This window comes from Mobula hypostoma (assembly GCF_963921235.1).
Source record: "Mobula hypostoma chromosome 11 unlocalized genomic scaffold, sMobHyp1.1 SUPER_11_unloc_1, whole genome shotgun sequence".
Classification (NCBI taxonomy): Eukaryota; Metazoa; Chordata; class Chondrichthyes; order Myliobatiformes; family Myliobatidae; genus Mobula; species Mobula hypostoma.
The window spans coordinates 596,143-621,614 of NW_026948140.1; the positions used below are offsets into that span (position 1 = coordinate 596,143).

General features: G+C 47.5%; 1 protein-coding gene across 1 annotated transcript in view; it reads right to left on the reverse strand.

The window, feature by feature from the left end:
• Positions 1 to 22,107, reverse strand: part of LOC134341263 (zinc finger protein 239-like) — a 56,329-nt gene extending 34,222 nt beyond the window's left edge. Inside the window, exon 1 of the mRNA XM_063039125.1 lies at positions 21,635 to 22,107. The gene's annotated coding sequence lies outside the window, so the exon portion shown is untranslated. The remainder of the gene's footprint in view (positions 1 to 21,634) is intronic.
• Between the last annotated feature and the right edge of the window lie 3,365 nt (positions 22,108 to 25,472).

A 25,472-nucleotide genomic window follows, 5' to 3' on the forward strand; every position in this document is an offset into this window, starting at 1 on the left:
CAATAACACAACCATTTTGCCAGTTGCCATCCCACCCTACCTCCCTTTGCCGTGAATCCTCCACCCCCAACTCTTAACTGTACCCCCGGGCCTTTCCCCCCACAACACTCCTCAGTGAGCTATTGCCCCACCCCAAGATCACAGTACACAGTCCCTAAAAAAAAAATCAACCCCAAAACACATAGGCAATAACTCAAACACGAGGAATTCTGCAGATGCTGGAAATTCAAGCTACACACATCAAAATTGCTGGTGAATGCAGCAGGCCAGGCGGCATCTCTAGGAAGAGGTACAGTCGACGTTTCGAGCCGAGCCCCTTCATCAGGACAAACTGAAGGAAGAGCTAGTAAGAGATTTGAAGCAACACTCACAACACGCTGGAGGAACTCAGCAGGTCAGCATCCGTGGAAAAGATCAGTCGATGTTTCAGGCCGGGACACTTCGTCAGGACTGGGTTTGAAAGTGGGAGGGGGAGAGGGAAATCCAAAATGATAGGACAAGACAGGAGGGGGAGGGATGAAGCCAAGAGCTGGACAGGTGATTGGCAAAAGTGATATGAGAGGATCATGGGACAGGAGGCCCAGGGAGAAGGAGAAGGGGGAGGGGCGAAAAACCCCGAGGATGGGCAAGGGGTATAATCAGAGGGACAGAGGGAGAAAAGAGAGAGAGAGAGAAAGAATGTGTGTATATAAACAAATAATGGATGAGGTACGAGGGGGAGGTGGGGCTTTAGCGGAAGTTAGAGAAGTCAATGTTCATGCCATCAGGTTGGAGGCTACCCAGACGGAATATAAGGTGTTGTTCCTCCAACCTGACTGTGGCTTCATCTTTACAGTAGAGGATGCCGTGAACAGACATATCAGAATGGGAATAGGACGGGGAATTAAAATGTGTGGCCACTGGGAGATCCTGCTTTCTCTGGCGGACAGAGCGTAGCTGTTCAGCAAAATGATCTCCCAGTCTGCGTCAGGTCTCACCAATATATAGAAGGCCACATCAGGAGCACCGGATGCAGTATATCACCCCAGCCGGCTCAAAGGTGAAGTGTCACCTCAGCTGGAAGGACTGTCTGGGGCCCTGAATCACCTGTCCAGCTCTTGGCTCCATCCCTCCCCCTCCCATCTTCTCCTATCATTTTGGATCTCCCCCTCCCCCACACACTTTCAAACCCAGTCCTGACGAAGCGTTCTGGCCCGAAACGTCAACCGATCTTTTCCACGGATGCTGCCCGACCTGCTGAGTTCCTCCAGCGTGTTGTGAGTGTTGCTTCAAATCTCTTACTAGCTCTTCCTTCAGTTTGTCCTGATGAAGGGGCTTGGCTCGAAACGTTGACTGTACCTCTTCCTAGAGATGCCGCCTGGCCTGCTGCGTTCACCAGCAATTTTGATGTGTGTAGCTTGAATTTCCAGCATCTGCAGAATTCCTCGTGTTTGAGTTATTGCCTATGTGTTTTGGGGTTGTTTTTTTTTAGGGACTGTGTGCTGTGATCTTGGGGTGCGGCAATAGCTCACTGAGGAGTGTTGTGGGGGGAAGGACTGGGGGTAGAGTTAAGTGTTGGGGGTGGAGGATTCACGGCAAAGGGAGGTAGGGCGGGGTGGCAACTGGCAAAATGGTTGTGTTATTGCTTATGGATAGTGTTTTTGGGGTTGGGGTTTTTTTTAGGGACTGGGTGCTGTGATCTGTGGGTTGTGCAGTAACTGGGAGAGTCTCCAGTTTCGCCTCTCCTGTGGCTTCCTCAAGGGAATGTGCGGTAAAAACTCAGGTGCTCTCTGTTTAAAGGTAGGTTTCTGTGTCACCCCCCCCCCCGTGGAATGTTCCACCGTACCCACCCCACCCATTCTCGGCACTGCTTGACCAAACCCGTTTGACCAGTTCTGCTGCAGCCCCTGACTTTTGCTGGGATACCGGCCTGCCTTGTTTGTTTAAACTGTTAAAGGTAAATTGTCCGCTAATCTCACTTCTCCAGTGGGCAAAGTATCCTTCTTGTGTTTGTGGATCTCGTACTGGAGATGCAGTATCACTTCACCCTGCCACTTTGTTTTTGGCCCACATTGTCATCATCTCAGTCCGCGACTTCCCTTTTCCAGGATCTTCCTCCTCGTTAACCTCCGTTCTGGAGTTTCTGTTAAAATGGTGGAGTTATTGTTTATGGATAGTGTTTTGGAGTTGGAGGTCCCTTTTTGGGACTGGGTACAGTGAACTGGGGGTTGTGCAGTAGCCCATTGAGGTGTATTATTGCGGGGGAGTGCCCGGGGGTAGAGTTAAGTAATGGGGGTGGAGGATTCATGTCGAAGGGAGGGGTGTGGGGTGGCAACCCGCAAAATGGTTATGTTATTGCTTATGGATAGTGTTTTGGGGTTGGGGTTTTTTTAGGGATGGGTGCTGTGATCTGGGGGTTTTAAAGGTGAATGTGAGAGTCTCCAATTTCACCTCTCCTGTGGCTTCCTCAAGGGAATGTGCTGTAAAAACTCAGGTGCTCTCTAGTCCTGACAAAGGGTCCCAGCCCGAAACGTCAACTGTACCTCTTCTTATAGATGCTGCCTGGCCTGCTGCATTCACCAGCAATTTATATTTGTGTTGCTCTGTTTAAACATGGGTTTCTGTGTCTCCCCTCTCTGGAATGATCCACCCTATCCCCACCCCACCCATTCTCGGCATTGCTTTACCAAACCTGTTTGTCCAGTTCCGCTGCAGCCCCTGACTGTTACTGGGATACAGGCCTGCCTTGTGTGTTTAAAATGTTAAAGGTAAATGGTCCGCTAATCTCACTTTCCTATTTATTTCCTGATCTTCTCCATTCCTTGAGCCCCTAATTTTTCATTTCTATTCCTTTAATATCTAGCTAGAGTTAAGATTAGATTTCATCCTATTTCTCCGTTTACGATTACATTTTTAATTGTGACTTTAGTGTTCAACCTGTTGGTTCATTGCTCTGTGGGTATAAAGTGGTAGCAGCTTGTGGTTAATTGATGTTCGGGTTGGGGCCTAACCACAGTAAACTGTGCTCGTTTTCCTAGCTTCTTGGATTTACTTTGGCTTTTGAGGACCATGATGATGAGGGATGTGTCACTTCTGGTTAGGATACGAGTATGCAGTCAGTGGGGAAAATATCCCTCTAGTGTTTGTGGATCTCGTACTGGAGATGCAGTATCACTTCACCCTGCCAACTTGCTTTTGGCCCACATTCTCATCATCTCAGTTACCGACTTGTCTTTATTTGGCCTTCCTCCTCGTTAACTGCCATTCTGGAGTTTAAGTTAAAACATAGAAAATAGGTGCAGGAGTAGGCCATTCGGCCCTTCGAGCCGGCACCGCCATTCAGTATGATCATGGCTGATCATCCAACTCTGAACCCTGTACCAGCCTTCCCTCCATACCCCCTGATCCCTTTAGCCACAAGGGTCATATCTAACTCCCTCTAAAATATAGCCAATGAACTGGCCTCAACTGTTTCCTGTGGCAGAGAATTCCACAGATTCACCACTCTCTGTGTGAAGAAGTTTTTCCTAATCTCGGTCCTAAAAGGCTTCCCCTATATCCTCAAACTGTGACCCCTCATTCTGGATGGTGGAGTTATTGCCTACACACGTCAAGGTTGCTGGTGAATGCAGCAGGCCAGGCAGCATCTCTAGGAAGAGGTTCAGTTGACGTTTCGGGCCGAGACCCTTCGTCAGGACTAACTGAAGGAAGAGTGAGTAAGGGATTTGAAAGTGGGAGGGGGAGGGGGAGATCCAAAATGATAGGAGAAGACAGGAGGGGGAGGGATGGAGCCAAGAGCTGGACAGGTGATTGGCAAAAGGGATATGAGAGGATCACGGGACAGGAGGCCCAGGGAGAAGGAAAAGGGGGAGGGGGGAAACCCCAAGAATGGGCAAGGGGTATAGTCAGAGGGACAGAGGGAGAAAAGAGAGAGAGTGAGAAAGAATGTGTGTATATAAATAAATAACGGATGGGTTACGAGTGGGAGGTGGGGCATTCGCGGAAGTTAGAGAAGTCAATGTTCATGCCATCAGGTTGGAGGCAACCCAGACGGAATATAAGGTGTTGTTCCTCCAACCTGAGTGTGGCTTCATCTTTACAGTAGAGGAGGCCGTGGATAGACATATCAGAATGGAAATGGAATGTGGAATTAAAATGCGTGACCATTGGGAGATCCTGCTTTCTCTGGTGGACAGAGCGTAGCTGTTCAGAAAAATGATCTCCCAGTCTGCATCAGGTCTCGCCAATATATAGAAGGCCACATCGGGAGCACCGGACGCAGTATATCACCCCAGACGACTCACAGGTGAAGTGTCGCCTCAGCTGGAAGGACTGTCTGGGGCCCTGAATGGTGGAAAGGGAGGAAGTGTAAGGGCATGTGTAGCACTTGTTCCGCTTACAAGGATAAGTGCCAGGAGGGAGAACAGTGGAGAGGGATGGGGGGAACGAATGGACAAGGGAGTCGCGTAGGGAGCGATCCCTGTGGAAAGCGGGGATGGGGGACGGAAAGATGTGCTTAGTGGTGCGATCCCATTGGAGGTGGCGGAAGTTACGGAGAATAATATGTTGGACCCGGAGGCTGGTGGGGTGGTAGGTGAGGACCAGGGGAACCCTATTCCTAGTGGGGTGGCGGGAGGATGGAGTGAGAGCAGATGTGCGTGAAATGAGGGAGATGCGTTTGAGAGCAGAGTTGATGGTGGAGGAAGGGTAGCCCCTTTCTTTAAAAAAGGAGGACATCTCCCTCATCCTGGAATGAAAAGATTCATCCTGAGAGCAGATGCGGCAGAGACGGAGGAATTGCGAGAAGGGGATGGCATTTTTGCAAGAGACAGGGTGAGAAGAGGAATAGCGTAGATAGCTGTGAGAGTCAGTAGGCTTATAGTAGACATCAGTAGATAAGCTGTCTCCAGAGATAGAGACAGAAAGATCTAGAAAGGGGAGGGCGGTGTCAGAAATAGACCAGGTAAACTAGAGGGCAGGGTGAAAGTTAGAGGTAAATTTAATGAAGTCAACGAGCTCAGCATGCGTGCAGGAAGCAGCGCCAATGCAGTCGTCGATGCAGCGAAGGAAAACTGGGGGACAGGTACCAGAATAGGTTTGGAACATAGATTGTTTCACAAAGCCAACAAAAAGGCTAGCATAGCTCGGACCCATACGGATGTCCATAGCTACACCTTTAGTTTGGAGGAAGTGGGAGGAGCCAAAGGAGAAATCATTAAGAGTAAGGACTAATTCCGCTAGACGGAGCAGAGTGGTGGTAGAGGGGAACTGATTAGGTCTGGAATCCAAAAAGAAGCGGAGAACTTTGAGACCTTCTTGATGGGGGATGGAAGTATATTGGGACTGGACATCCATGGTGAAAATAAAGCAGTGGGGGCCAGGGAACTTAAAATCATCGAAAAGTTTAAGAGCGTGTGAAGTGTCAGAAGCAACCTGATGCAGACTGGGAGATCGTTTTGCTGAACACTCACACTCTGTCCGCCAGAGAAAGCAGGATTTCCCATTGTCTATACATTTTAATTCCACATCCCATTCCCATTCTGATATGTCTATCCACAGCCTCCTCTACTGTAAAGATGAAGCCACACTCAGGTTGGAGGAACAACACCCTATCTTCCGTTTGGGTTGCCTCCAACCTGATGGCATGAACATTGACTTCTCTAATTTCTGCTAATGCCCCACCTCCCACTCGTACCCCATCCGTTATTTATTTATATACACACATTCTTTCTCTCAATCGATCTTTTCTCCCTCTGTCCCTCTGACTATACCCCTTGCCATCCTCGGGGCTTTTTCCCCCCTCCCTCTTTTCCTTCTCCCTGGGTCTCCTGTCCCATGATCCTCTCTTATCCCTTTTGCCAATCACCCGTCCAGATCTTGGCTCCATCCCTCCCCCTCCTGTCTTCTCCTATCATTTTGGATCTCCCCCTCCCACTTTAAAATCTCTTACTAGTGCTTCCTTCAGTTAGTCCTGATGAAGGGTCTGGGCCCAAAACGTCGACTGTACCTCTTCCTAGAGATGCTGCCTGGCCTGCTGTGTTCACCAGCAACCTTGACGTGTGTAGGCAATAACTCCACCATCCAGAACGAGGGGTCACAGTACCAGAACGAGGGCTCATAGTTTGAGGATAAAGGGGAAGCCTTTTAGGACCGAGATTAGGAAAAACTTCTTCACACAGAGAGTGGTGAATCTGTGGAATTCTCTGCCACAGGAAACAGTTGAGGCCAGTTCATTGGCTATATTTTAGAGGGAGTTAGATATGACCCTTGTGGCTAAAGGGATCAGGGGGTATGGAGGGAAGGCTGGTACTGGGTTCAGAATTGGATGATCAGCCATGATCATACTGAATGGCGGTGCCACCTCGAAGGGCCGAATAGCCTACTGCTGCACCTATTTTCTATGTTTTAACTTAAACTCCAGAATGGCAGTTAACGAGGAGGAAGGCCAAATAAAGACAAGTCGGTAACTGAGATGATGAGAATGTGGGCCAAAAGCAAATTGGCAGGGTGAAGTGATACTGCATCTCCAGTACGAGATCCACAAAGACTAGATGGATATTTTGCCCACTGGAGAAGTGAGATTAGCAGGCAATTTACCTTTAACAGTTTAAACAAACAAGGCAGCCCGATTTCCCAGCAAAAGTCTCCAGTACGAGATCCACAAACACTGGAGGGATATTTTCCCCACTGACTGCATACTCGTATCCTAGCCAGAAGTGACACGTCTCTCATCATCCTGGTCCTCAAAAGCCAAAGTAAATCCAAGAAGCTAGGAAAACGAGCACAGTTTACTGTGGTTAGGCCCCAACCCGAACATCAATTAACCACAAGCTGCTACCACTTTATACCCACAGAGCAGTGAACCAACAGGTTGAACACTAAAGTCACAATTAAAAATGTAATCGTAAATGGAGAAATAGGATGAAATCTAATTTTAACTCTAGCTAGATATTAAAGGAATAGAAATGAAAAATTAGGGGCTCAAGGAATGGAGAAGATCAGGAAATAAATAGGAAAGTGAGATTAGCGGACCATTTACCTTTAACATTTTAAACACACAAGGCAGGCCTGTATCCCAGCAACAGTCAGGGACTGCAGCGGAACTGGACAAACAGGTTTGGTAAAGCAATGCCGAGAATGGGTGAGGAGGGTAGGGTGGAACATTCCAGAGGGGGGAGACAGACAAACCCATGTTTAACAGAGAGCATCTGAGTTTTTCCAGCACATTCCCTTGAGGAAGCCACAGGAGTCGCGAAACTGGAGACTCTCCCAGTCACTGCACAACCCCCAGATCACAGCACCCAGTCCCTAAAAATACCGCCAACTCCAGAACACTATCCATAAGCAATAACTCCACCATTTTAACTTAAACTCCAGAATGGAGGTCAACAAGGAGGAAGATGCCTTTAAAGGCAAGTCGGGGACTGAGATGTGGGCCAAAAATAAAGTAGCAGGGTGAAGTGATACTGCATCTCCAGTACGAGATCCACAAAGACTAGATGGACATTTTGCCCACTGGAGAAGTGAGATTAGCAGGCAATTTACCTTTAACAGTTTAAACAAACAAGGCAGCCCGATTTTCAGCAAAAGTCAGGGGCTGCTGCGGAACTGGACAAACAGGTTTGGTAAAGCAATGTCGAGAATGGGTGGGGTGGGGGATATGGTGGAACATTCCAGAGAGGGGAGACACAGAAACCCACGTTTAAACAGAGCAACACAAATATAAATTGTTGGTGAATGCAGAAGGCCAGGCAGCATCTATAAGATGAGGTACAGTTGACGTTTCAGGCTGAGACCCTTCGTCAGGACTAGAGAGCACCTGAGTTTAAACAGAGAGCACCTGAGTTTTTATAGCACATTCCCTTGAGGAAGCCACAGGAGAGGCAAAATTGGAGACTCTCGCAGTCTCTTTTAAAACCCCCAGATCACAGCACTCAGTCCCTAAAAAAATCCCAACCCCAAAACACTATCCATAAGCAATAAATCCACCATTTTGCAGGTTGCCACCCCACACCCCTCCCTTCGCCGTGAATCCTCCACCCCCATTACTTAACTCTACCCCTGGGCACTCCCCCCCATAACACACCTCAATGGGCTACTGCACAACCCCCAGATCACTGTACCCAGTCCTAAAAAAGGACCTCCAACTCCAAAACACTATCCATAAACAATAACTCCACCATTTTAACTTAAACTCCAGAATGGAGGTTAATGAGGAGGAAGATCCTGGTAAAGGGAAGTCGGGAACTGAGATGATGACAACGTGGGCCAAAAACAAAGTGGTAGGGTGCAGTGATACTGCATCTTCAGTACGAGATCCACAAGAGGAATATTTTGCCCACTGGAGAAGTGAGATTAGCAGACAATTTACCTTTAACGGTTTAAACACACAAGGCAGGCCGGTATCCCAGCAACAGTCAGGGACTGCAGCGGAACTCGACAAACAGGTTTGGTAAAGCAATGCTGAGAATGTGTGTGTGTGCGGGGCGGGACAGGGTGGAACATTCCAGAGGGGGGAGACAGACAAACTCACGTTTAAACAGAGAGCACCTGAGTTTTTACCGCACATTCCCTTGAGGAAGCCACTGGAGAGGCAGAACTGGAGACTCTCCCAGTCACTCAACAACACCCAGTCCCTAAAAAAACCCCAACCCCAAAAACACTATCCATAAGCAATAACTCCATCATTTTGTCAGTTGCCACCCCACCTCCCTTTGCCATGAATCCTCCACCCCCATTACTTAACTCTATCCCCAAACCTTCCCCCCAATAACACCCCTCAATAAGCTACTGTACAAACCCCAGATCAGAGCACCCAGTCCCTGAAAAAAATCCCAACCCCAAAATATTATCCATAAGCAATAACTCCACCATTTTAACTTAAACTCCAGAACGAGGGTGAACGAGGAGGAAGCTCCTAATAAAGGCAAGCTGGGGACCGAGATGATGACAACGTGGGCCAAAAACAAAGTGGCAGGGTGAAGTGGTACTGCATCTCCAGTACGAGATCCACAAACACTGGAGGGATATTTTGCACACTGACCACATACTCGCATCCTAACCAGAAGTGACACATCTCTCATCATCCTGGTCCTCAAAAGCCAAAGTAAATCCAAGAAGCTAAGAAAACTAGCACAGACTACTGCGATTAGGCCCCAACCTGAACATAAATTAACCACATGCATCTACCACTTTATAGCCACAGAGCAGTGAACCAACAAGTTAAACACTAAAGTCACAATTAAACAATGTAATCCTGAAAGGAGAAATAGGATGAAGTCTAATCTTAACTCTAACTAGATATTAAAGGAATACAAATGAAAAAAATCGTGGCTGAAGGAATGGAGAAGGTTACTAAACAGGGAGTACCTGAGATTTTACAGCACATTCCCTTGAGGAAGCCACTGGAGATGCGAAAATGGAGACTCTCCCAGTCACTGCACAACCCCCAGATCACAGCAGTCAGTCCCTAAAAAAACTCCCAACTATCCATAAGCAATAACTCCACCATTTTAACTTAAACACCAGAATGGAGGTTAACGAGGAGGAAGATCCTAATAAAGGCAAGTCGGGGACTGAGATGATGACAATGTGGGCCAAAAACAAAGTGGCAGGATGAAGTGATACTGCATCTCCAGTACGAGATCCACAAACACTAGATGGATATTTTGCCCACTAGTGAAGTGAGATTAGCGGACAATTTACCTCTAACAATTTAAACAACCAAGGCAGGCCTGTATCCCAGCAACAGTCAGGGGCTGCAGCGGAACTCGACAAACAGGTTTGGTAAAGCAATGATGAGAATGTGTTGTGGGGGTAGGGTGGAACATTCCAGAGGGGGGAGACACACAAACCCATGTTTAAACAGAGAACCCCTGAGTTTTTACAGCATATTCCCTTGAAGAAGCCACAGGAGAGGCGAAACTGGAGATGCTCCCAGTCACTGCACAACCCCCAGATCACAGCACTCAGTCCCTAAAAAAACTTCATCCTTAACAATTGACTCTAACATTTTAGAAAACATGGAAAACATACAGCACAATATAGGCCCATCAGCCCACAAAACTGTGCCGAACATGTCCCTACCTTAGAACGACAAAGGCTTTACTCATAGTCTTCTATTTTTCTAAGCTCCATGTAGCCATCCAGGAGTCTCTTAAAAGACCCTATCATTTCCACCTCCACTGCCGCCACTGGCAGCCCATTCCACGTACTCACCTCTCTCTGTGTAAAAAACTTACCCCTGATATCTCCTCTGTACCTGCTTCCGAGCACCTCTCTTGCTAGCCATTTGAGTCCTGGGGAAAAGCCTCTGACTATCCACATGATCAATGTCTCTTATTATCTTATACATCTCTATCAAGTCACCTCTCATCCTCCATCGCTCCAAGGAGAAAAGTTTCACTCAACCTATTCTCATTAGACATGCTCCCCAATCCAGGCAACATCCTTGCAAATATCCTCTGCACCCTGTCTATGGTTTCCACGTCCTTCCTACAGTGAGGTGACCAGAAATGAGCACAGTACTCCAAGTGTGGTCTGACCAGGGTCCTATATAGCTGCAACATTACCTCTCAGCTCTTAAAACTCAATCTTATGGTTGATGAAAGCCAATGCACCGTATGCCTTCTTAACCACAGAGTCAACCTGCGCAGCTGCTTTGAGTCTCTTATGGACTTGGACCCCAAGATCCCTCTGATCCTCCACACTGCCAAGAGTCTTACCATTAATACTATATTCTGCCATCATATTTGACCTACCAAAATGAACCACCTCACACTTATCTGGGTCGAACTCCATCTGCCACTTCTCAACCCAGTTTTGCATCCTATCAATGTCCCACTGTAACCTCTGACAGCCCTCCACACTATCCACAGCACCCCCAAGCTTAGTGGCATCAGCAAATTCACTAACCCATCCCTCCACTTCCACATCCAGGTAATTTATAAAAATCACAAAGAGTAGGGGTCCTAGAACAGATCCCTGAGGCACACCACTGGTCACTGACCTCCATGCAGAATATGATCTGTCTACAACCCCTCTTTGCCTTCTGTGGGCAAGCCAGTTCTGGATCCACAAAGCAATATCCCCTTGTATCCCATGCCTCCTTACTTTCTCATTAAGCCTTGCATAGGGTACCTTATCAAATGCCTTGCTAAAATCCATATACAGTACATTTACAGCTCTACCTTCATCAAAGTGCTTAGTCACATCCTCAAAAAATTCAATCAGGCTCGTAAAGTATGACCTGCCTTTGACAAAGCTATGCTGACTATTCCTAATCAAATTTTGCCTCTCCAAATATCCATAAATCCTGCCTCTCACGATCTTCTCCATCAACTTACCAACCACTGAGGTAGGACTCACTGGCCTATAATTTACTGGGATATCTCTACTCCCTTTCTTGAATAAGGGAACAACATCCACAACCCTCCAATCCTCCGGAATCTCTCCTGTCCTCACTGATGATGCAAAGATCATTTTCATTTTTAAATCTTTTTATTAGTTATTATTGAAAATTGACAACAAAAATACATTAAAATAATCAAGTCAATATATCAATATGTATAATAAGAGTCAAACTATTAACCAAGCTAAACAGTATATCAGTAATAAATAAAAAAAACAAAATGTTAAAGCTATTTTTTTGAAAAAAGAATGAAAAAAGAATCCCTACTAATTAAAACAACAACCCCCAACCAGCTAACAAACAAAAAAAAACAAGAAAAAAAAACCTATTTGGAGAATAAACCCAGAGCTATACGCTATACAAGCCTCTATAAAAAAAAGACATCAATCTGCCAACCAAATCCATTTACCCAAGAATCAGAAAGGAACCATCTTAATAGAGGGAGTGCATTCAGATTGGAGGATTGTGACTAGTGGTGTCCCACAAGGATCTGTTCTGGGACCTCTACTTTTTGTGATTTTTGTTAACGACCTGGATGTGGGGGTAGAAAGGTGGGTTGGCAAGTTTGCAGATGACACAAAGGTTGGTGGTGTTGTAGATAGTGTAGAGGATTGTCAAAGATTGCAGAGAAACATTGATAGGATGCAGAAGTGGGCTGCGAATTGGCAGATGGAGTTCAATCTGGAGAAGTGTGAGGTGGTACACTTTGGAAGAACAAACTCCAAGGCAGGCTACAAAGTAAATGGCAGGATACTTGGTAGTGTGGAGGAGCAGAGGGATCTGGGGGTACACGTCCACAGATCCCTGAAAGTTCCCTCACAGGTAGATAGAGTAGTTAAGAAAGCTTATGAGGTGTTAGCTTTCATAAGTCGAGGGATAGAGTTTAAGAGTCGTGAGGTAATGATGCAGCTCTATAAAACTCTGGTTAGGCCCCACTGGGAGTACTGTGTCCAGTTCTGGTTGCCTCGCTATAGGAAGGATGTGGAAGTATTGGAAAGGGTACAGAGGAGATTTACCAGGATGCTGCCTGGTTTAGAGAGTATGCATTATGATCAGAGATTAAGGGAGCTAGGGCTTTACTCTTTGGAGAGAAGGAGGATGAGAGGAGACATGATAGAGGTGTACAAGATAATAAGAGGAATAGATAGAGTGGACAGCCAGCACCTCTTCCCCAGGGCACCACTGCTCAATACAAGAGGACATGGCTTTAAGGTAATGGGTGAGAAGTTCAAGGGGGATATTAGAGGAAGGTTTTTCACTCAGAGTGGTTTGTGCGTGGAATGCACTGCCTGAGTCAGTGGTGGAGGCAGACACACTTGTGAAGTTTAAGAGACTACTAGACAGGTATATGGAGGAATTTAAGGTGGGGGATTATATGGGAGGCAGGGTTTGAGGGTCAGAACAACATTGTGGGCCGAAGTGCCTGTATTGTGCTGTACTATTCTATGTTCTACGTTAATCAACTCAAATCAAATGATAGTAGCAGGCAAAAAAGCCCCACCTCTTCTCATAGAAACATAGAAACATAGAAACATAGAAAATAGGTGCAGGAGTAGGCCATTCGGCCCTTCGAGCCTGCACCGCCATTTATTATGATCATGGCTGATCATCCAACTCAGAACCCAGCCTTCCCTCCATACCCCCTGACCCCTGTAGCCACAAGGGCCATATCTAACTTCCTTTTAAACATAGCTAATGAACTGGCCTCAACAGTTTGCTGTGGCAGAGAATTCCACAGATTCACCACTCTCTGTGTGAAGAAGTTTTTCCTAACCTCGGTCCTAAAAGGCTTCCCCTCTATCCTCAAACTGTGACCCCTCGTTCTAGACCTCCCCAACATCGGGAACAATCTTCCTGCATCTAGCCTGTCCAATCCCTTTAGGATCTTATACGTTTCAATCAGATCCCCCCTCAATCTTCTATCTTCTAAGTCAAAGTCAAATCTCAAAAATTGACTTCTCAAAGTCAAATCGAGGATCAAAAGTTCGACTTCTGATTTTTTCACTATTGTATCAAAGTGGGAGCAGAAGCGCTCTTTCCATTTTAATAAAATAGCCCTTCTAGCCAATAATGTTACAAATGCAATTACATATTGGTCTGATATAGAAATACCATGAATATATTGAGGAATTATACCTAACAAAACTGTCAATTTATTAGGTTGTAAATTAATTTTTAAAACTTTAGAAATTCTAGAGAAAATAGATTTCCAAAACTGTTTCAGTACAGAACACCAAGAAACCATAGAAAAACTACAGCACAGAAACAGGCCTTTTGGCCCTTCTTGGCTGTGCCGAACCATTTTCTGCCTAGTCCCACTGACCTGCACACAGACCATATCCCTCCATACACCTCCCATCCATGTATCTGTCCAATTTATTCTTAAATGTTAAAAAAGAAACCGCATTTACCACCTCGTCTGGCAGCTCATTCCATACTCCCACCACTCTCTGTGTGAAGAAGCCCCCCCTAATGTTCCCTTTAAACTTTTCTCCCCTCACCTTTAACCCATGTCCTCTGGTTTTTTTCTCCCCTTGCCTCAGTGGAAAAAGCCTGCTTGCATTCACTCTATACCCATCATAATTTTATATACCTCTATCAAATCTCCCCTCATTCTTCTACACTCCAGGGAATAAAGTCCTAACCTATTCAACCTTTCTCTGTAACTGAGTTTCTCAAGTCCCGGCAACATCCTTGTAAACCTTCTCTGCACTCTTTCAATCTTATTTATATCCTTCCTGTAATTTGGTGACCAAAACTGAACACAATACTCCAGATTCGGCCTCACCAATGCCTTATACAACCTCATCATAACACTCCAGCTCTTATACTCAATACTTTGATTAATTAGGACCTATGTACTAAAAGCTCTCTTTATGACCCTATCTACCTGTGACGCCACTTTTAGGGAATTTTGTATCTGTATTCCCAGATCCCTCTGTTCTACTGCACTCCTCAGTGCCTTACCATTAACCCTGTGTATTCTACCTTGGTTTGTCCTTCCAATGTGCAATACCTCACACTTGTCTGTATTAAACTCCATCTGCCATTTTTCAGCCCATTTTTCCAGCTGGTCCAAGTCCCTCTGCAGGCTCTGAAAACCTTCCTCAGTGTCTACTGCACCTCCAATCTTTGTATCATCAGCAAATTTGCTGATCCAATTTACCACATTACCATCCAGATCATTGATATAGATGACAAATAACAATGGACCCAGCACTGATCCCTGTGGCACACCACTAGTCACAGGCCTCCACTCGGAGAAGCAATTCTCTACTACCACTCTTTGGCTTCTTCCATTGAGCCAATGTCTAATCCAATTTACCACCTCTCCATGTATACCTAGCGACTGAATTTTCCTAACTAACCTCCCATGCGGGACCTTGTCAAAGGCCTTACTGAAGTCCATGTAGACAATATCCACTGCCTTCCCTTCATCCATTTTCCTGGTAACCTCCTCGAAAAACTCCAATAGATTGGTCAAACATGACCTACCATGCACAAAGCCATGTTGACTCTCCCTAATAAGTCCCTGTCTATCCAAATGCTTGTAGGTTCTGTCTCTTAGTACTCCCTCCAATAACTTACCTACGACCGACGTTAAACTTACCGGCCTATAATTTCCCAGATTACTTTTCGATCCTTTTTTAAACAACGGAACAACATGAGCCACTCTCCAATTCTCCGGCACCTCACCTGTAGACAGCGACATTTTTGAATATTTCTGCCAGGGCCCCTGCAATTTCAACACTAGTCTCCTTCAAGGTCCAAGGGAACACCCTGTCAGATCCCGGGGATTTATCCACTTTAATTTTCCTCAAGACAGCAAGCACCTCCGCCTTTTCATGACCAAAACATATGTGTCAATGTAGCTATCTCAGTTTTACATCTATCACACTGACTATTAACATTTGGAAATGTTTTAGACAGTCTCTCCTTTGTCAAATAATAACGATGTACAATTTTAAATTAAATCAAAGAATGACTGGCGCAAATCGAAGAAGAGTTAACCAACTTCAAAATTTGCAACCAATCCTCTGTTATCAAGGTCATGATAAGTCCTCTTTCCCTAATGCAAAGATCATTGCTGGAGTCCAGCAATCTCCTCCCTCACTTCCCACAGTAGCCTGGGGTACATCCGATCCGGTCCCAGTGACTTATCCAACTTGATGCTTTCCAAAAGCTCCAGCACATCCTCTTTCTTAATATCTATATTCTCAAGGTTTTTCAGTCTACTGCAAGTCATCCCTACAATCGCCAAGATCCTTTTCCATAGTGAATACTGAAGCAAAGTATTCATGAAGTACCTCCACGATTTCCTCCGGTTCCATACACACATTTCAATTGTCACACTTGATTGGTTCTATTCTCTTACGTCTTATCCTCTTGCTCTTCACATACTAGTAGAATGCCTTGGGGTTTTTCTTAATCCTGTCGGCCAAGGCATTCCCATGGCCCCTTCTGGCTCTCCTAATTTCATTCTTAAGCTCCCTCCTGCTAGCCTAATAATCTTCTAGATTCATATCATTACCTAGTTTTTTGAACCTTTCGTAAGCTCTTCTTCTTGATTAGATTTTCGTCGAGCACCTCCGCTCTATCTGTCATAACAGACAGGATCTCCCAGTAGCCACCCACCAATTCTGCTTCCCATTCCCATTCAGATATGTCCATACATGGCCTCCTGTACTGCCATGATGAGGCTAAACTCAGATTGGAGGAGCAACACCTCATATACCGTCTAGGTAGTCTCCAGCCCTTTGGTATGAACATAGAATTCTCCAACTTCCGGTAATTCCCTCCCCCTCCCTTCCCCTATCCCTATTTCACTCTGCCCCCTCCCCCAGCTGCCTATCACCTCCCTCATGGTTCCGCTTCCTTCTACGACCCATTGTGTTTCCCCTATTCCTTCTTCACCTTTCCTGCCTATCACCTCTCTGCTCCCCCTCCCCCACCCCTTTATCTTTCCCCTTACTGGTCTTTCACCTGGAACCTACCAGCCTTCTCCTTCCCACCCTCCCTCCACCTTCTTTATAGGGCCTCTGCCCCTTCCCTCTTCAGTCCTGACGAAGGGTTCCAGCCCAAAATGTTGACCGATCTTTTCCACGGATGCTGCCCGACCTGCTGAGTTCCTCCAGTATGTTGTGAGTTGTTTATTCCAAAGGAAAGGATAACCTTCTTAGTTTCCAGTTGTGGTTCTAACTTTGTCAGGATAGCAGTGGCATGGGTGAATTTGGCTCCCGGAAAGCTGTCCAACTGAACATCCTTATTAGGGCATCTTTTGATCCTGTAAATGTTCGAGTCCCCTATAACTAGTATAGGTTTAAGGGGCCTTAGTTCCCAAGTTACATTTTTCTGTTTAGAGTGAGGATGCCTCGTTATTTGACCCTCCTGGTTGTTGCAAATAGAGGTTACCTGTCCTCTTGTTTCTCCCATGTCCTCCGACTCTCAGGCTGTGTGGTTCCCTGGGGTGGAAGACTTGCTCGGTCTTCGTGTACTGGCTCCCCTTGTCTGTATGCCCATCCGCACTGGTGTGGGGTGGGGTGCTGATTCCTCAGAGTCTAGGGTCGGAGAGGCCGTGGGGGCGGCGGGCTGGGGCTCCCCTGCTCCTAGGTTGGATTGCGTCTTCTCCGAGGGGCTCATGGGTGGGGAGGGGCTCACCTGGCGTCTTCTCTGTTCCTGTGATTGGGGCAGTGGGGCCGCATCGGCGTCGAGTGGGTTAACTAGCTCCGGCGCCCTCCCGTGGACGGCGCCGGAACTCCCACTGCACGTGCTGTTCTCAGGACCTGTTGGTCTGAGACAGTCCCGCAGCAGAACTACCGGACTCAAGTTCGTTTTACTCGTCGCCGACGGACGGGGTACAGCTTGAGCGGTTAGGGTTAGGGTTAGGGTTAGGGTTAGGATGCGGGCAGTGGGCAAAATATCCTTCTAGTGTTTGTGGATCTCGTACTGGAGATGCAGTATCACTTTACCCTGCCACTTTGTTTTTTGCCCACGTCAGCATCATCTCGCTCCCCACCTTTCCTTTACTGGGATCTTCCTCCTCTTCAACCTTCATTCTGGAGTTTAAGTTACAATAGTGGAGATATTGGCTATGGATAGTGTTTCGGATTTGGGGTCTTTTTTATAGGGATTGTGTGCTGTGAACTGGGGGTTGTGCGGTAGCTAATTGACGGGTGTTGTGGGGAGGGACATGCCCGGGGGTAGAGTTAGGTAATGGAGGTTGAGGATTCACGGTGAAGGGAGGTGAGGTGGGGGTGTCCCCTGCAGTTGGGGGGAGGGCTGAAATAGGAGCCTAGCTGCTGGTGATATTGGGCGAGTTTGGCTCCTTGATGGGGTAAGGGCTTGGGTTTATGGGGGTGTGTAGCAGGGTTGGAGATGTTAGATTTAGGGGTAGGGCAAAGGACTATTATATAAGCCCTTTAGTGTGGTGTGATTTGGGTTATTTGGGGTGCTGTCCGGTTCAGTTGGCGTGCGCAGTCCCTTGGAAATTAGGATTAGGGTTAGTGTCAGGGCTGGGGTTAGGATGCGAGTATGCGGGCAGTGGGAATTTGGCCCCCTGCTGGGGTGAGGGTTTGGGTTTATGGGGGTGTGTAGCACGGTTGGAGGTGTTAGGTTTAGTGGTATGGCAAAGGACTATTATTGAAGCCCTTTAGTGTGGAGTGGTTTGGGTTATTTGGGGTGCTGTCCAGTTTAGTTGGGGTGCACAGTCCATTGGAAATTAGGGTTAGGATTAGTGTCAGGGCTGGGGTTAGGATGCAAGTATGCGGGCAGTGGGAATTTGGCCCCTTGCTGGGGTGAGGGTTTGGGTTTATGGGGGTGTGTAGCACGGTTGGAGGTGTTAGGTTTAGTGGTAGGGCAAAGGACTATTATGTAAGCCCTTTAGTGTGGTGTGGTTTGGGTTATTTGGGGTGCTGTCTGGTTTAGTTGGGGTGCCCGGTCCATTGGAAATTAGGGTTAGGGTTTAGTTGGGGTGTGTGGTCCTCCGGATGTTAGGATTAGGTTGGGGGGGTAGGGTTGAGGGGGGCCCGCTGGGCAGTGGGAGGTATAACTGGTGATGTGGGGTGAGTTTGCCCCTCTGGCGAGAAGAGGATCTGTGTTTATGGGGTGTGAAGATATCAGGTTTCAGGGCAGGGTCATGTGCTGGGGATGTATTCTTCCCCATGGGGGAAGCGGGGAAGTTGGGGCAAGTGCTGTGTCTGGATTAAACCGGTCGTTATGTGTCTGTTCTTCCTAGTGGTTATCTCCTGTAGCGTTATAATTCCTAGTTTTACTCCTCTCTACTTGGGGAATTAGGTTCCGTTCTGGGGCCTAGTTGTTAGGCTCTATTTCCAAAGTAAGACGAACCTTTCCTATTTAATGGTCCCCTGTCTTAATTTGTTTCAGGGTGGGTGACTGAAGGGGATCTTCCCCTTCTTCCCTACTCTAATTTTCTCAATTTTTTTAAAATTACAGGGTGCAGTGTTGGCCCTTCGGTGAGTACATTTTATGTTGCTGGCCTGGTTTTTTAGCCCTCGTTCAGGCCGTTTGGGGAATGCGTCTGTAGTCTTTCAATCCATCTCCTCTCTGTTCTTTTTCTTTGGAGGTTTGACCAGTTTATGTTGGTTTCCAGGCCCAGGATTGCTAAGGAGTACATTCCATGCTCCAGGAAGTGCCTACTAACTGGTCTGTTTTGGTTTCCTCTTGTGATATTACTGAGGTGTCCTGTGAGTGTGGTTCTCAGGCTGTTGCCTGTCTCCCCTATGTATATGATATGGCATTGTTTTGCATATACTACATTCCGTTGTTCACAAGTTATCCCCTGCTCTATCTCAGCCCACTTTCCTGTAGCTCTGTTGTGTATGCTTTTTGAAATTCTGATGTATATGCACGCCCTGCAGTTTCCCACCTCGCAGTTTGGCGCTGTTCGTACTTTGGTACTGACTAGTATGTCTTTTAAGTTTCTACCCCTTTTGAAGGCTGAAACTATGGTGTATTGTCCCAGTGTCCCCCCTTCCTCCTTTAGATTTTCAAAGTGTGTTTTGACTGTCTTGTGGATATTCACTGCCATCCCACTGTATCCTGTTATCAAGGGTAGTTTCTGTGTTGTGTTGTCCCGTGGTCGGGGATTTGTGATACTTTTTAAAAAGTCAGATTTGATGTGTCTGAGTCTCCGTCTGCTGTAGCCCCTGTGTCTAAGTGCAGAGAAGAGGATAAGAGTGGCTTGGTGGAAGTCCTCTGCCCTGGTGCAAATGTGATGAAACCGGGTCAGCTGTCCTTTGACAATGCCTCTGAAGGTGTGTTTGGGATGGTGGCTCCCGGTGTGTAGGAGGGTGTGTGTGTCTGTGGTTTTAAAGAATACTTTGGTGGCTAGTTTCTGGCTGCCATTTTTTGGTGCTTGTTTAAATACCGTAGTGTCCAGGAAGTCAATTTTCTCCCTATCTGTTGCGGCCTTAACCTTAATGGATGGATGATGAGTGTTTAGGATTTGAATAAATTCCTCTAATTCTACCTCTGAGTGTGTCCACACTCCCCAGATGTCATCTAGGTATCTATAGAGACACATGGGTTTCTTGGGGCACTTTGGATAAACAGTTTCCTCCCATTTTGCCATGTGTATATTGGCATAGGCTGGAGCAAACTTCTTTCCCATCGCTGTGCCCTTGACTTGTAAGTAGAATTCATTATTGAATTCAAAGTCATTTTTAGTTAGGCTGAGGGGAAGGAGTTCTAACAAGGCCTCGTCTGGTCTCTCTAGCTGAGGGTTCTCCCGAAGGATATCCCTCACTGCCTCTATACCCCTGTCCGTTTCTACATTGGTGTACAGGCTTTCAATGTCCATGGTGAAGAGTATGGCCTCAGGGGGCACTGACATGGAATTGACTATCCCGACAAAGTGGTACGTGTCCTTGATGTAGCTGGAGTGTTTCTGCGATAGTGGGTTAAGGAAGGCATCAATGTATTCTGCTATCCTGTATGACTCACTGCCGCAGTCCGACACGATGGGTCTGCCGGGTGGTATTTCTCCCGGAACAGTCCATGAGTCTGGGTTCTTGTGTATTTTGGGGAGGATATAGAACTTTCTTGCTTGTGGCTGTATCCCTGTCAGGTACTCCACCTGCTTCTTCCCGAGGTATCTAGTTCTTTCTAGTTCTCGCAGAATGTTCCTGATTTCTGTGTGTGTTTCCCAGTATATGGGTTCCTTTAGTTTAGTGTAGTGCTCCATGTTATTTAATTGCCTGCGTGCCTCAAATAGATATTGCTGTTTATCCATGATCACTATGCTGCTCCCTTTACCTGCTGGTTTGATAACAATATCCATATTTTCTCTCAACTCCTTCCGGGCTGCTCTCTCCTTCCTAGTTAGATTGGGTTTATCCTGTACCTTTGTCTCCCTCTCCATTATCTCATCCAGTGTGCTCTCAAATGGCAGGACCGCTTCTGACCTGTACCTCCTCTTGGACATCCAGTCTGAGGGTGGGGTGAAAGGGGTCTTTCTATGTTCTGTCTCCCCAAAAAAGTCAACCAGTACCACTCTCCTGTAGAACTTATCCATGCCCCCCTCAGTCTGCTCCTTATGGAGTTCTGGAGTCAGTACAAAAGTGAGGCCCCTGTTCAGAACTTTTTGCTGGGTTTCTGTAGGGATGAATGTATGGGAGAGGTTCACGACTGTCTCTCCCAGTCGTGGACCCTGCCTCTCTCGGCTTTGTCTCCACTCTAGTTTAAAGACTGCATCCACCTCTTGACTATGGTCAGGGATGTGTTCTCTGTCCAATGGATGTGGTCTGTGTCTACCTTAAACTGCCTCGTCGGGATTGCAGGGATATAATTCTTAGTTTTAATAACCTCATTTAGTTGGCCCAGGGTTGCTTGTTCTGCCTCTGTCAAACAGTGGCTAAAGTTCAGCTCTGGCACCCGGATACTGGCATTGGGAAATTTTATATGGGCCATTCTTAATAATTGCTGAAGCTGTTTAGTCGCTGTTGCTGGTTGATGTGACCTATTGTTTATTCCAAAGGAAAGGATAACCTTCTTAGTTTCCAGTTGTGGTTCTAGCTTTGTCAGGATAGCAGTGGCATGGGTGAATTTGGCTCGCTGAAAGCTGTCCAATTGAACATCCTTATTAGGGCATCTTTTGATCCTGTAAATGTTCGAGTCCCCTATAACTAGTATAGGTTTAAGGGGCCTTAGTTCCCAAGTTACATTTTTCTGTTTAGAGTGAGGATGCCTGGTTATTTGACCCTCCTGGTTGTTGCAAATAGAGGTTACCTGTCCTCTTGTTTGTCCCATGTCCTCCGACTCTCAGGCTGTGTGGTTCCCTGGAGTGGAAGACTTGCTCGGTCTTCGTGTACTGGCTCCCCTTGTCTGTGTGCCCATCCGCACTGGTGTGGGGTGGGGTGCTGATCCCTCGGAGTCTTGAGTCGGGGAGGCCATGGGGGCGGCGGGCTGGGGCTCCCCTGCTCCTAGGTTGGATTGCATCTTCTCCGAGGGGCTCATGGGTGGGGAGGGGCTCACCTGGCGTCTTCTCTGTTCCTGTAACTGGGGCAGTGGGGCCGCATCGGCGTCGAGTGGGTTAACTTGCTCCAGCGCCCTTCCGTGCACAGTGCCGGAACTCCCACTGTAAGTGTCGGCGCTGGGAGGACTAACTAGCTCCAGCGCCCTCTCGTTGACGGTGCCGGAACTCCCACTACACGTGTTGTTCTCAGGACCTGTTGGTCTGAGACAGTCCCGCAGCACAATTACCGGACTCAAGTTCGCTTTACTCGTCGCCGATGGACGGGGTGCAGCCTAAGCGGTCTTTTTCCGGGGCTCGGGTGTGATACGGGTCCGGTCACGTTTGACCCAGAAGCCGTCCCTGGAGGTGGAGGGTCTGTTCCCCTCTTCCTCTTGGGATGCGGTTTCCATTGTCCGTGGGTTCATTGTGGCCGCATCCGAATTGTGGGGCCCCTCGTGGGCCCGGTCTGCCGCGGCCTGCCGTTCTGGCACAGGTCTTGAGACCAGATCAAAAATATGCTTTTGGACGTCCTCCAATTTGATTTGAAATTTTTCCTTTAAATTTCGTTTGTTCCAGATTGCGGCTTTGCTGATTGCTTCTGGTAAGCGATCAGTCAGATCCGATTCACTAAATTTTAGTTCCAATTCTTGCAGGCTGTTTTGGTAATGATCAATGAAAATGTGACGTGTTTGTTTACCCCAAGCGTCCGCATTGGCAGCAATTTTGCGAAGCGTTTCTTGGGAGTGGTTCCCCGGCTTTGTGAATTTGGTCAGTCTGTATGCCTGGGTGGTGATCCCCTTCGGTGGCCTGATCATTTGTTCCAAAACTCTTAGGTGGTGCAGAGTCTGGATTATTTTATATATTAATCTAACCGTGGTGGAAAACGAATCCCTGGGAAACCCGGGGTTTCTGCCGGTACCACGGTAGTCTGATGCGCCATGTGCTGGCAGGCCCCCGGTCCTCTCTCTCGAATTTCTCATCCACATCGTTAAAGTAAGACAATAATCAGAAAACTACAGATGAAGTCCACTTAATTAATGTCCTTAGCGCTTGTTCTTCGTTTTGGGTTCCGTGATTTCGACTCCTGCGAATTGCCTTTAACGAAGCGTATTGCCTTCCATAAAGCGTATTTCCCGACTGGGAGAGTCACCAGTTTCGCCTGTCTCTTTGGCTTCCTCATGGGGAATTCTGTAAAGACTGAGGTGGTCTTCCTTTAAAATGTTCCACTCCACTCCCCGCAGCCCCCCCCACCCAAAACCGCCCACCTCCCACCTCTGTATTGTTTAACCAAACATGTTTGTCCATTCCTGCTGCAGCACCTGGCTGTTGCCGGCCCGCCCTATTTGTTAAGACTCTTAAAGGTAAATTATCCACTAATCGCGCTGCTCCTTTATATTATTTGACCCTCCCCATTCTTTTCGCCCCTAATTTTTTATTTCTATTCCTTTAATACCTAGTTAGAGTTGAGATTAAATTGCATCCTATTTCTCCTTTTAGAATTACGTTGTTTAATTGTGACTTAAGTGTTCAAACTGTGAATTTACTGTTCTGTGGGTAAAACGTGGCGGAAGCTTGTGCCAAATGTATGTTGGGGTTGGGGTTTAAACTCAGTAGTCTGTGCCAGTTTTCCTAGCTTCTTCGATTTACTTTGGCTTTTGAGGACCAGGATGATGAGAGACGTGTCACTTCTGGTTAGGATGCGAGTATGCGGGCAGTGGGCAAAATATCCCTGTAGTGTTTGTGGACTTGCTCGGTTCTCGTGTGCTGGCTCCCCTTGTCTGTGTGCCCATCCGCACTGGTGTGGGGTGGGGTGCTGATCCCTCAGAGTCTTGGGTCGGGGAGGCCATGGGGGCGGCGGGCTGGGGCTCCCCTGCTCCTAGGTTGGATTGCGTCTTCTCCGAGCGGCTCATGGGTGGGGAGGGGCTCACCTGGCGTCTTCTCTGTTCCTGTGGCTGGGGCAGTGGGGACACATCGGCGTCGAGTGGACGGGGCCGGAACTCCCACTGCGGGAACTCCCTCTCGTGGACGGTGGCGGAACTCCCACTGCGCGTGTCTGCGCTGGGAGGACTAACTAGCTCCAGCGCCCTCTCGTGGACGGTGCCGGAACTCCCACTGCGGGAACTCCCTCTCGTGGACGGTGCCGGAACTCCCACTGCACGTGCTGTTCTCAGGACCTGTTGGTCTGAGACAGTCCCGCAGCACAATTACCGGACTCAAGTTCGTTTTACTCGTCGCCGATGGACGGGGTGCAGCCTGAGCGGTTAGGGGTTAGGATGCGAGTATGCGGGCAGTAGGCAAAATATCCCTCTAGTGTTTGTGGATCTCGTACTGGAGATGCAGTATCACTTTACCCTGCCACTTTGTTTTTTGCCCACGTCATTATCATCTCGGTCCCCAACTTTCCTTTACTGGGATCTTCCTCCTCTTCAACCTCCATTCTGGAATTTAAGTTACAATAGTGGAGTTATTGTCTATGGATAGTGTTTTGTATTTTGGGTCTCCTTTATAGGGACTGTGTGCTGTGATCTGGGGGTTGTGCGGTAGCTAATTGAGGGGTGTTGTGGGGAGGGACATGCCCGGGGGTAGAGTTAGGTAATGGGGGTTGAGGATTCACGGCGAAGGGAGGTGGGGTGGGGTGGCAATTGGCATTGCGGGGATGGGTGTGTCCCCTGCAGTAGCCGGGAGGGCTGAAATGGGAGCCTAGCTACTGTTGATATTGGGCGAGTTTGGCCCCTTGATGGGGTAAGGGCTTGGGTTTATGGGGGTGTGTAGCAGGGTTGGAGATATTAGGTTTAGGGGTAGGGTAATGCACTGTTATATAAGCCCTTTAGTGTGGTGTGGTTTGGGTTCTTTGGGGTGCTGTCCGGTTTAGTTGGGTTGCGCGATCCCTTGGAAATTAGGGTTATGGTTTAGTTGGGGTGTGTGGTCCTCCGGATGTTAGGATTAGGTTGAGGGGGTTAGGGTTGAGGGGGGCCCGCTGGGCGGCGGGAGGTATAACTGGTGATGTGGGGTGAGTTTGCCCCTCTGGCGAGAAGAGGTTTTGTGTTTATGGGGTGTGAAGATGTTAGGTTTCAGGGCAGGGTCATGTGCTGGGGATGTATTCTTCCACATAGGGGAAGCTGGGAAGTTGGGGCAAGTGCTGTGTCTGGATTAAACCGGTCGTTACGCGTCTGTTCTTCCTAGTGGTTAACTCCTGTAGCGTTCTAATTTCTAGTTTTACTCCTCTCTACTTGGGGAATTAGGTTCCGTTCTGGGGCCCAGTTGTTAGGCTCTATTTCCAAAGTAAGACGAACCTTTCCTATTTAATGGTCCCCTGTCTTAATTTGTTTCAGGGTGGGTGACTGAAGGGGATCTTCCCCTTGTTCCCTACTCTAATTTTCTCAATTTTTAAAAAAATTACGGGGTGTAGTGTTGGCCCTTCGGTGAGTACATTTTATGTTGCTGGCCTGGTTTTTTAGGCCTCGTTTAGGCCGTTTGGGGAATGCGTCTGTCGTCTTTCAATCCATCTCCTCTCTGCTCTTTTTCTTTGGAGGTTTGACCAGTTTATGTTGGTTTCCAGGCCCAGGATTGCTAAGGAGTACATTCCATGCTCCAGGAAGTGCCTACTAACTG